The sequence below is a fragment of the Emys orbicularis genome, chromosome 9 (genome assembly GCF_028017835.1).
Source record: "Emys orbicularis isolate rEmyOrb1 chromosome 9, rEmyOrb1.hap1, whole genome shotgun sequence".
Lineage (NCBI taxonomy): Eukaryota > Metazoa > Chordata > Testudines > Emydidae > Emys > Emys orbicularis.
Genome location: NC_088691.1, coordinates 17102341 through 17113882, shown reverse-complemented (window position 1 = coordinate 17113882; position 11542 = coordinate 17102341).

Sequence of the window (11542 nt, the reverse complement as noted above, 5' to 3'; positions counted from 1 at the left end):
CTCTCTCGCTCTCTCTTTCACCCCCCCCACACACTGGCTCACTCTAATCAAATGGTGAAACAGAACTTCAACAGCTGTTTGCCAGAGGGCACAGGAAAAGTATGTAGCAAACTAAATGTGTGCTCTAATTTGTTAGGAAACAAACGCAGCACAAATGCATTGCTAATTGAAACAAAGCAAGGCTATGTAATCTGAATTTACTTGTCTAACTAATATTAGAACTGTTGAGAGCAGAGTACAGTGAAATAGATGAAAATTCATATGATCTCTCCTAAGCTAAGCAGACTAATAGGCAGGCTCATTTTTGGAAGATGATTGCACTGCAGGACAACAATCCTAGCAGAAAAAACTTATTAATGAAGTTTGGTGGGACAGCAAGTCTGTGGAGGCCCTTGCTACTAATTGCCATCTTGCAGCTCACATCAGATTTTTAGGATCAAAGCTGGATCCTAAAGAGATGAAGCTCCAGGTGACATGTTGGACCCCAACAGGGAGCAATCTGTACTGGAATTTATTAAAGCAAACACTCCTGTGGAATCACTGTCCAGCAACAGCTGCTTATGCCCTCTGAGCTTCCACAGGAATATGTATGGTCTTGGCTTGAGTAAAAAATACCCTTATCAGACATTATGTGCAGGAGAAAGATTTAATTTATGCATTGAATAGAAAGAGACTATTCAGAAAGGGACTGGTCTGGAATTTCTCTCTATACGCAGTTTTCTGATAACATCGTTAGGCCCAACTTCTTGCAAATCCATTACCAGCCTTCCTGATCAGACAAAGTCATCGCTGCACCTTGCTCTTAGTCCACTCTCCAATGGCATTTGGTTTGACTGCATCCTGCACTTACATTCCATCATTATTACTCAAACCTGACAACACTAACAATAACTAATGTATCCATTGGCTCGGAGTAGTGTTTTCACCCCCCTTCTTTCTTGTATAGAAGGCAAGATTAGAAATTTAATACCTTCTTGACACAGTGCAGTGAGTCATGTCCTAAGAGATGTGTGTCAATGTGAAGCCACATTGTATTAAAATGAACATTGAAATGAAAGTGTTCCCTCCTCTGCCTCTTTTGCCCATTTATGGAGCACAAATCTACAGAAATTAGCAATGGGCAGGAAATTATATTTGGTAACAAAATAAAGGTTTTCCCTCTGATTTCTTTTGACATTGCTTTAGTTATGTGTTCATTATTTTTGATATCCTTATGCCTCTTTGAAATGCTGCCAAATGAAAAGAGGTTGGAACTCCCACCGTCATCAACTTTTATCTTAGTTGTGTTCTAACTTTGGTATTTCACTATTTTATTATTCCCTTTGTGCTTGGAGATAAGAGTTTCTGCATTATTATTTAGCATAAGCGGGCAATTGCAGAGCTCATTCAGCAAACAGAATAAAAAACTAAAGCATATTCTTTTGTTCTGCACAGCTGGTGGATTTCTTACCTCTATGATTTAAAAGTCTGGGCCTTGTCTTGGATCCCCTTTCATCCGTCTTTATTTTGCTCTAGTTATTTCTCTCTCTAATATTTATTACATTGTTTTGTTGTTTGTGCCACCCATTTGCATTTGGTTTTGAACCATTATTATGTTACTTTCAATCTGATTAGAGAGAACTGTTGGGTACGCATTTTAAAGACCTATCCAATTTAAAAGAGACATTTCCACTGATTTAAGTGGGAGCTGGGAGCCCATATTCCATGATGATGTGGGCAAATTTCTCCAGTCTTGATCCAGTTCAAATTCTCATTGACATGAGTGGGAGTTGGACAGGCCTGTCAGAGCAGGGTAGTCCACACTCACACGGGGGAACTAAAACAGTTTTGTGGTGTGTTGTTATTGTGAATAAATGTGAAGGTCTTCTATAAGGGCCAAACCCACATACCACAGGACTTTCTTCAGCCAAATCAAATATACTTTCTTCAGTATAAGAGATGGCTGACTTCAGCCAAATCCGAATCAAGAGTCTAAAAGTGTTCGGTGTACTTCAGCCCACTTCCAGAAAGGAAAAAGAAAAGGAAAACTCTTTGCTTCACTTCTCGAACCCTTCTTCCTATAGATCATAACTAGAGCCAAATGAAAATCAGAATTTCCTTCCTATGGGAAATTCCTATATTGCAACATTTGTTTTCATCCCAAATTGGAATGAAAAATTATAATATGTAATATGCCACAGAATTAAACATTCCAGAAAATTTAATTTGGAAATTGTGTAACAAAACATTACAATATTCCTGAATGGAAGTATTTGGTTTGTTGAACTGACCCAAAATATATAATAAAACTGCATTTCCCTGAGATGATGCAGCAGCAGCAGCAGCAGCACATGTAGTTGTAGTTGGTGCCTGATGCTCCCATTCTCTCCTGTTTGCCAATCTCCCTGGCTGGACTACAGCTCCGATGATGCACCTAGCAGCTTGGTTAGAGAGGAGAGCATGTTGCATCATGGAAGATGTAGTGCAGCCAGGGAGCCCAGCTCACAGGAGAAAATGGAAACATCAGGCACTCAAACTACAACTCCTTTGAGACAATACGGCAGCATAGGGAGATGCCGTTTAAGGTTGAACTGACTTGAAACAAAATGCTTCAGGGTCAGTTCAACATACTGAAACACTTCAATTTGGGTCAAACCAATCTGAAACAAAATATTTGATTTTTGGTTTTACCAACAGAAAATGGAAAAATGTCATCAAAATTCTCTAATGGAAATTTCAATTATACAGAAATGGAATTTACTGTTCAGAAATTTTCCATAAAAATGATTTTTCATCAGTTCTAATCATGATTCTTGCTGCACCTTCAGACCGTGACTCTCCACAGCACCTCCTTCTTAAAAAATGTTGGGGAATTAATTTTATTCCCCAGCATCTCACCCAGGTTTGCTACCCTGCAAATATCTCCAGTCAGGGAAGGCAATTTTGAACCTTCCTGTAGCCCCATGGAGAGGGTTAATCTCTTCCCACCAACCTTTAGACAATGCACTCTTGTCACATTGAGTTTTGATTGAATAAGAGCTGCAGGAATTGGCCCTGTAAGAAAAGCCAAGAAATAGGGGCAGGGATGAATTTATAGATAAATAATATTGCTGTTTCATGTGTCAAATACAGAGAAAGCTAGAGAAAAATTACAGTAGGACCTGAGAGTTACTAAGTGACTGGTCAACCACATACCTCATTTGGAACTGGAAGTACGCAATCAGCCAGCAGAGACCAAAAAACCCCCCAAACAAACAAACCAAAATACTGTACAGTACAGTACTATGTTAAACGTAAACTACTAAAAAAAAATTAAGGGAAAGATTAAAAAAGATTTGACAAGGTAAGGAAACTGTTTCTGTGCTTGTTTCATTTAAATTAAGATGGTTGAAAGCAGCATTTTTCTTCTGCATAGTAGAGTTTCAAAGCTGTATTAAGTCAATGTTCAGTTGCAAACTTTTAACAGAACAACCATAACGTTTTGTTCAGAGTTACAAACTCTTCAGATTTATGAATAACCTCCATTGCCGAGGTGTTCATAACTCAGGTTCTACTATATCTACAGAACATTGTTAAATACAATTCCTGTTTTGCTACATCTACACTATGAGCTGGGGTGTGATTCTTCTTTGTGTAGGCTTATTCGCACTAGATCTTGTCAATTGAGTGCAAATGTAAGTGCAGTGGTTCAGAGGCACGGCTGAACTATGCTAAGTACAAACCCATCTGAAACTGGTGGGTATGTACTCAGCTGTTGCCACTACATGTGCTACCCCGGCCACACTGCTATTTATACTGGTGCTAGCTTGAAGAGAGCTAGCGCAAAAATGTGAACATGGGCAGAAGAATCACACCCTTAGCTCATATTGTAGATGTAGCCTTTGAGGTATCTCATGTACTTCATGTGAGTACCACCACAGTACAAAAGCCATGTTTTGGCATACTGTGCATTACTAGACACGATTCATTTAACTGCCTGCAGCTATGAGTCCTGACTGGGTAGGGTAGCCATCCAAAATAGCTCATGTTCCATAGGAGGAACGAGACTCCCTCACCTCACCTCCACCCAGTACGAAGGAAAAGGGATTGATGGACGCTAACAAGAACTCTTTCCTATATCGTCAACCTCCCTTTGTTTCTGTCACTTGTGTTATGTAACCCCCTGGCAGGAGTGAAAGTAAGCCAGTATGGGCCGGTACGGCGTACTGGTAAAAAGTGGCTGCCGGTACCGGCCTGTACTCAGCTGACGTTAAAGTGCTGCCCCTTTTGTGCCCCACGTCGGCAGCCCTGCCGGGTCCCTACCAACAGGGCCGTCGATTGGGGGGGGGGCAAAACGGGCAGCGACATTAAGGTGCTGCCACGGCAAAGGACCCTGCTTAAAGCGCTGCCACGGCAGCGCTTTAACATTGTCGCCCCCTTTGCCTCCCTTTTGCTGGCCAGAGCCCCGGGCCCTTTAAGTCGCCGCTGGAGCCCCGGGCGGTGCGGGCCATGCAGTGCGGATGGACTGGCTGGGGGATGCTGACCCCCAGCCCCGCCCCTTCCGCCCGAGGCCCCTCCCCTCCCGGGGGCCAGAGCCGGCTCCTGTACCAGTAAGTGTAGAATGTTACTTTCACCCCTGCCCCCTGGTGAGTGTGTGACAGGTCCCCCCTATGTCCAACCCACAGAGCAGATGAGTCTGTTACTGCCCAAACCAGGGTGTGTCTAGGCTCTATAGTTCTGTAGCAGCTTATGCTTTTAGCACTGGAGCTCCCCAGTTAAGTGGCCAGTGTGTTGTCCAAGATGGCAGCCATCTCTCTCATGCATACGCTTCTTAAAGGTGTTTTTGGCTTTTGGGGACAAAATCTGATGTCAGTCACCCCAGTCTAAATCTGGAGTCTGGGAATGACTTTACAGCTATCTAACTGAAATCAGAATCTACATCAGTGTCACTGAGATCAGATGTTAGCCTGTTTATCTTTCTGCAGCGGCCTCTTTCCCACTGACTCTTTTTCAAGCAACCTGCATTGCAACTCAGGTAGGAAGGTAATGCACATTCTGTCAGAGTTTGCCATAGCCGCCCTCTCACTTTGCAATTCAGTAACAGATTTACCCTGACACCTGTACACCTGTTGTCATGGAAACACTGTTCACTGATACATACTGAGTTTGCCTGAATAGTCCTTCAGACTCTGAGCTGATGAGAACAGCCCCATGGCATCCATGTGCTATGATATGATATGGGTTTAAGTGCACTTCAAAATAGGGGTGTGAGCATATCAGAGCTCTGAAATGAGAGCGTGGTTGTGCCCTGAGTTTAGAAATGCATGTGCCTAGCACTGGTTTTGGAGCAGGTGCTGTTAATTTGGGCTTCACTAGCTCCTTCTGTGCATAGATTAATAAAACTGTGCAAACGCCTTCATGGTTTTCTGTAAACTAGATGCATCAAATACAGCGATGAGCTCTGCAGGGGTCTGAACTGGTATACGGATGATTGCTTCTGCAGATGTTTTGCATGTTTAACCTTTTGATGGATTTGGATTAGCTATTTGCATTCTGAACACTTCAGTGTTTCTCTCTGGGTTTTTTTGGAAAGCAATTTGATGCTCTGCCAGGATGTGGAAACACAACTCTCTGATCCTTCTCACTATTTGTCTGAGCCTCTAGGCAACACAGGCAGTTTGTTTTCATGGTCTTGTGACACTAGAGCGTGTCCTTCCCCTCTAAGACTTGTCTTCACTGCAAAGTTAACTCAAGTTATAACTTGAGTGTTGCCCCTAACCTGCCTCCTGTCCACACATAAATACTCCTAGCTGAAGTGTAGTGGTGCTTTAACTTGAGAGAGAGTACAGGCTAAAACTTAAGTGACCAGAACTCATCAGCTGCTAACACAACTACTCTGTAGAGCGGATGCAGGCTAGCATGACCTAAGTGCTATTAGTCCTCCAGTGCCTCCCCACAGTTCCCCCTGTATGGCCAGAAAGACGAGTTCTCCCACAATTCACTGTGAGGGAATTCCTAATGCAAACCAGCTAAATGCAATGCTAAGAATCCTGGGATGTGTCCCCAGAAGTCTCAACCCCACAACGAGTGAGTGCAGTGCCAGTGTGGACACAACAGCTTGAGAACTATCTTATAGCATGGCTGCTCTAATTTGAGCTAGGCTAAGTCAAGAGGTGTAACTCAAGTGTAGATAGAGCCGGTCAGAAAAATATTTTGTCTGAATTTTTTCATTGGAATATGCCAATTTGTGAAAATTTGAAATGTTTTGTGAAGATGGTTCGATTTCGACTCTGTTCTGATGGAGCTCTGGCAGGCAGTTTTCGAACATTGAATTCCTATCTGGTTTCCTGCCAGCTCGCCCACCCAACTCCTCGAAGCCTCTCTGCCTTGGATTTGGGAACCCTGCGGTTTGTGGGGGTCCGAGGGGGTAGAGCAGCCAGCCAGGTGGATTGCCCCAGAGTTGGGGCTCCATTCACTTTCATGGAGAATTTTGAAAGTGTTGGTTTTCTTTCCAAATTGGAATAAAACCAAATTTTGAAATATTGAAATCCTCCATGACAAGGAATTCTTTCTCCTCACAGGCCTAGTAGATAACTCAGTTTAGCTGTGTCGTGAAGACATACGCTAAAAGACATTTCAACATTGCTCTCCCCAGGTGCCCTGAGCGCTTTCCATGACTGACAGTTGCAGCAGATGGTGAAAAGGACCAGATAGATATTTGTTGGATCGATGTTTAAAAAAACCCCAAACAAACAAGCAAAACTGCTGTATTCTTTAGTGTGACAGCTTGTGGTGGCAGTGAGAGCAACTGGTACATGAGCAGAATGAATACCCCAGAGCAGTACAGGAGAATCTCAGCTGGCATTTAAAAAAAATTAAGATTCTAGCCCTCATGGTTGAAAAGAAAAACTGGAAAGCATGACCCCTAATGGCTCTGATGCCAAGAGGCAAATACAAGAAACCCAAATGTAATATTGTTGTTTTTTAAGCCACTCTTATGATTTAATGGGGCTGGACTCATGATTTTTAAGTGCTTGGATTTGGCAAGACTGTGTCTGCGTCATGCCCACTCCCAGGGCTGCTCTTGGCGTGAAGCAGCTTGCGAGCCAACCCCTGCTTAGGCTGCGCTCAAAGGCACAATCCAGACTTCTGCAGGGGAAGAGAATGTTGCTCTGATTCTCAGAAAAATTTCAGGCAGGATTTATGTAATCCAGGTGCAAACTTCTAATCAAAACAAGGAGAAAAAATGGTTGGGTTGTTGGAGGACTGGACTGGCTCTTTGATTTTATATGCATAGTCTGATCCTACTCCTTAGATAACTAAGCAGCATGAAAGGTTATGATTTATTTAGGATAATGAGTTTGAAATAAATGTGAAATCTCGCTCAGCCTACATGAAGTACTGGGTGTCAGCTGCATTTAAAAAATCCATTATGTACTTTCAGACAACTGCAGAGCTGTATATTTTAAAATTATCTCCTAAACGGTAACTTCTTCAGTGACTTATTGGCTCATCTCATGCTTATTGTGTTATCACAATAAGTCATTTTCTCTGAACATAGAGTGGAGCAGCTAGATGTTTCGGTGTAGATCCGATTGTAATTCTTTTTCTGCCCATTTGTATTCCTATTAAGTTTGTCTGAAAGGTGTCTCATTTTTTGGTTTGCTTGGTTTCAGTGCTGACAGTTATACCAATGAATTGAAGCAGCTTTTCCATTTGCAGCTGGGGACCCATGATACCATTCCACGCCGCTAAACTCTCAGCTGTTGTTAGCACTTATTTTTTAAGCTGAAGCTGGGCAGATCTATAGCTCCTGCTCTTTGAAGATCTCAAAGCACTTTGAAACCATTAATTTTCACAATAGACTCAGGAGGGAGGTCGGTTTCCATTTTGCAGATGGGGAAACAGGAGCAGAGAGGATGATCTGAATGGAAACTGTGGGGTGTGTGACACTCCCTGGAGGTACCCAGAGTTATGAGGTACCATCTACGCCCTGGCCTTAGTCTGAAGAAGCCATGTCTGTACCTGCTGTGGTCAGCTCCCCAGCTTCTCCAGCCACGGGCAACACAAGCACTCCCCTCTAGGCCTTGCAGGTCATGCTGTTACTCTACAGGTTAGCAATTGGCACCCCAACCCTTGAGCCCTCTGAGCATCTCCCTGAAGTGTGTAGCCCCTCGTCTGCTGGGCACTCAGAGTATTCACAGATGCACAGTACACCCCAGCTTAACAGTTCTACCCCAGACCATTGCTCCACTTACCACACAGCACTTAGGTATGTTTATAGTGAAATCTAGCATGTTTATTTAACAAAACGTAGAGATTCAAATAATAGCAGTAGAATTATCAAAAACAAATAAAACAAAATCATAGCCCATGTTCTGCAGCCTCTCTACTCCCGTTTCCCCTCTGCAAAATGGGGACCTACCTACCTCCCAGGTATATTGTGAAAATTAATGTTTGCAAAGAGCTTTGAGATCATCACATACTTAGACTATAAACTCTTTGGGCAAGGGTCATTTTTTTGTTGTGTGTGCGTACAGTACCTAGCACAATGGGGCCTCTAGTATCTACTATAATATAAATATTTACTTATAGTAGCAAATGTTAACTAACAAATAGTCTTATTTGTGTGCAACGCAGCCTTATTTGCCTTCAAATTTGCATGAAGAACAATCATTTCCTAAAAACACTGGAGTGAACAAAAATTACTTTGTACAAATCTTTGCAAACAGAAAAACAAGGGGAGATGAACATAGTTAAGCTGAACATAAGAATGGCCTTACTGGGTCAGACCAATGGTCCATCTAGCCAGTATCCTGTCTTCCAACAGTGGCCAATGCCAGGTGCTTCAACGGTAATAAACTGAACAGGGCAATCAAGTGATCGAGCCCCTGTCATCCACTTCCAGCATCTGGCAGTCAGAGGCTTAGGGAAATGTAGAGAATGGGGTGGTGTCCCCGATGGTCGTGGCTAATGGCCATTGATGGGCTTATTCTCCATGAGCTTATCTACTGCTTTTTTGAATCCAGTTATAATTATGGCCTTCACAACACCCCCTGGCAACAAGTCCTATGGGTTGCTTGTATGTTGCATGAAGAAATACTTCCTTCTGGTTGCTTTAAACCTGCTGCCTATTAATTTCATTGGGTGACCCCTAGTTCTTGTGTTATGTGAAAGGGTAAATAACATTTTCTTATTCATTTTCTCCACACCATTCATGATTTTACAGACCTCTATCTGACCCCCCCCCTCCCCTTACTCCTCTCTTTTCCAAGCTGAACAGTCCCAGTCTTTTAAACTCTCCTCATATGGAAGCTGTTCCATGCCCCTGATCATTTTTGTTGCCCTTCTCTGTATCTTTTTCATAATATATCTTTTTTGAGATGGGGCGACTGGATCGTCACGCAGCATTCAAGGTGTGGGAGTACCATGGATTTATATAGTGACATTATGGTATTTTCTGTTTTATTGTCTATCCCTTTCCTAATGGTTCCTAACATTCTGTTAGCTTTTTGATTGCTGCTGCACTGAACAGATGTTTTCAGAGAACTATCCATTATGACTCCAAGATCTGTCTTGAGTGATAACAGCTAATTTAGACCCCATTATTTTGTATATATAGTTGGGATTATGTTATCCAATATGCATTATTTTGCATTTATCAACATTGACTTTCATTTGCCATTTTGTTGCCCAGTCACCTGGTTTTGTGAGATCCCTTTGTAACTTTTCTCAGTCTGCTTTGGACTTAACTATCTTGAGTAATTTTGTATTGTCTGCAAACTTGCCACCTCACTGTTTACCCTTTCCCCCAGATCATTTATGAATATGTTAAACAGCCCTGATTCCAGTACAGACCCCTGGAGATGCCACTATTTACCTCTCTCCATTGTGAAAACTGACCGTTTAGTCCTACCCTTTGTTTCCTGTCTCTTAACTAATTGCTGATCCATGAGAGGCCCTTCCTTCTTATCCCATGACTATTTAGTTTGCATAAGAGTCTTTGGTGAGGAACTTTGTCAAAAGCTTTCTGAAAGTCCAAGTACACTATATCCACTGGATCACTCTAGTCCACATGTTTGTTTGACACCCTCAAAGAATTCTAACAGATTGGTGAGGCATGATTTCCCTTTACAAAATGCATGTTGACTCTTCCCCAACAAATCATCTTCATCTATGTGTCTAATCATTGTGTTCTTTACTATAATTTCCATGAATTTTCCTGGTACTGAAGTTAGGCTTACCGGCCTGTAATTGCTAGGATTGCCTCTGCAGCCTTTTTCAAAAATTTGTGTCACATTTGCTGTCCTCTAGTCATCTGGTACAGAATCTGATTTAAGTGATAGGTTACATACCAGTTAGCAGTTCTGCAATTTCACATTTGAGTTTCTTCAGAACTCTTGAGTGAATACTTGCTGGTGACTTATTACTGTTGAATTTATCAGTTTGCTCCAAAACTTCCTCTAGTGACCCCTCAATCTGGGAAAGTTCCTCAGATTTGTCACCTGAAAAGAATGGCTCAGGTGTGCTAATTTTTTTGCGTGAACAGCCATTCATAAGTCAAACGACCATTAATGGATGATATTTCTGGAGGGTTCGACCATCCCCTATTTATGCTTCAGCATGACATAGTACACTTAGAGGAAACTGCTAAGCCACTTGTAGCTCAGGAGTGTAACCGTGTCTTTGGAAAAAGACTATTTATGAAGTGATCTTTCATCGCCAGTCATGAGAGATATTGGTATCCAGGCTAGCCAGCCCCATGGGGACAGATTCATAAAGTATTTAGGCACCTATGAGGCAGATAGGTGACTAGTGGGATTTTCTGAAATGCTTAAGCACATTAGGTGCCTAACTCCTGTTGAAAGCCCATGGGAATTAGGTGCCTACCCACTTAGGTGCCTAGTGAGATTTACAAAAACACATCTGCAACTTGAGGTATGTACATGCCTTTGTAAATCTAGCCCATAGACCTTAGTTTCCAGCTGGCTACGTCATGAAAAGGAGGGAAATACATTCCTATCCACATATTACTCTGAAAAGGAAACCTCTCTTAAGAGTAAATATGACACTCTTGAAGGATACCAATTCCTCAGCCTTTCTGCTAGACAGATTTCATTAACTTTCTAAAGCAGAGTATGGATGGGGTTGTCTGATGCTACAAATCATGTTAAGAGAATTCTGTGCATGGGACAAAAATAGCACATTGCAGCTGTTCTAAACGGATGTGGTCGAATGCATGGAGGAAAGGTGAATGAGAAGATGGCATTTCCTTCTCAGTTGGGGTACAGCTGGAACTTCCAACACGCCCCACCACGGGCTTACTTTTCCTTTTGTTTCTGAGGATCCTTTGGGGTTAGTTTATTTTTTCTCCCTTTTACTGACCCCTCCAACCTGTAAAAGCCCATACTAGATTGGACATTTTTCTCTGCCAAAGTGAAACAAGATTTTTCCAAAGCCCGTCAACTCCACTCTTTCAGTTATCCAGAAGAGGTTGCTGGAGAGCGATGTCTCTGTAGGGATGCCCTTGCTATCTCTGCATTAGTCCCAGGTCTGTGTGTTTTATTCTCAGCACTATGAGTCC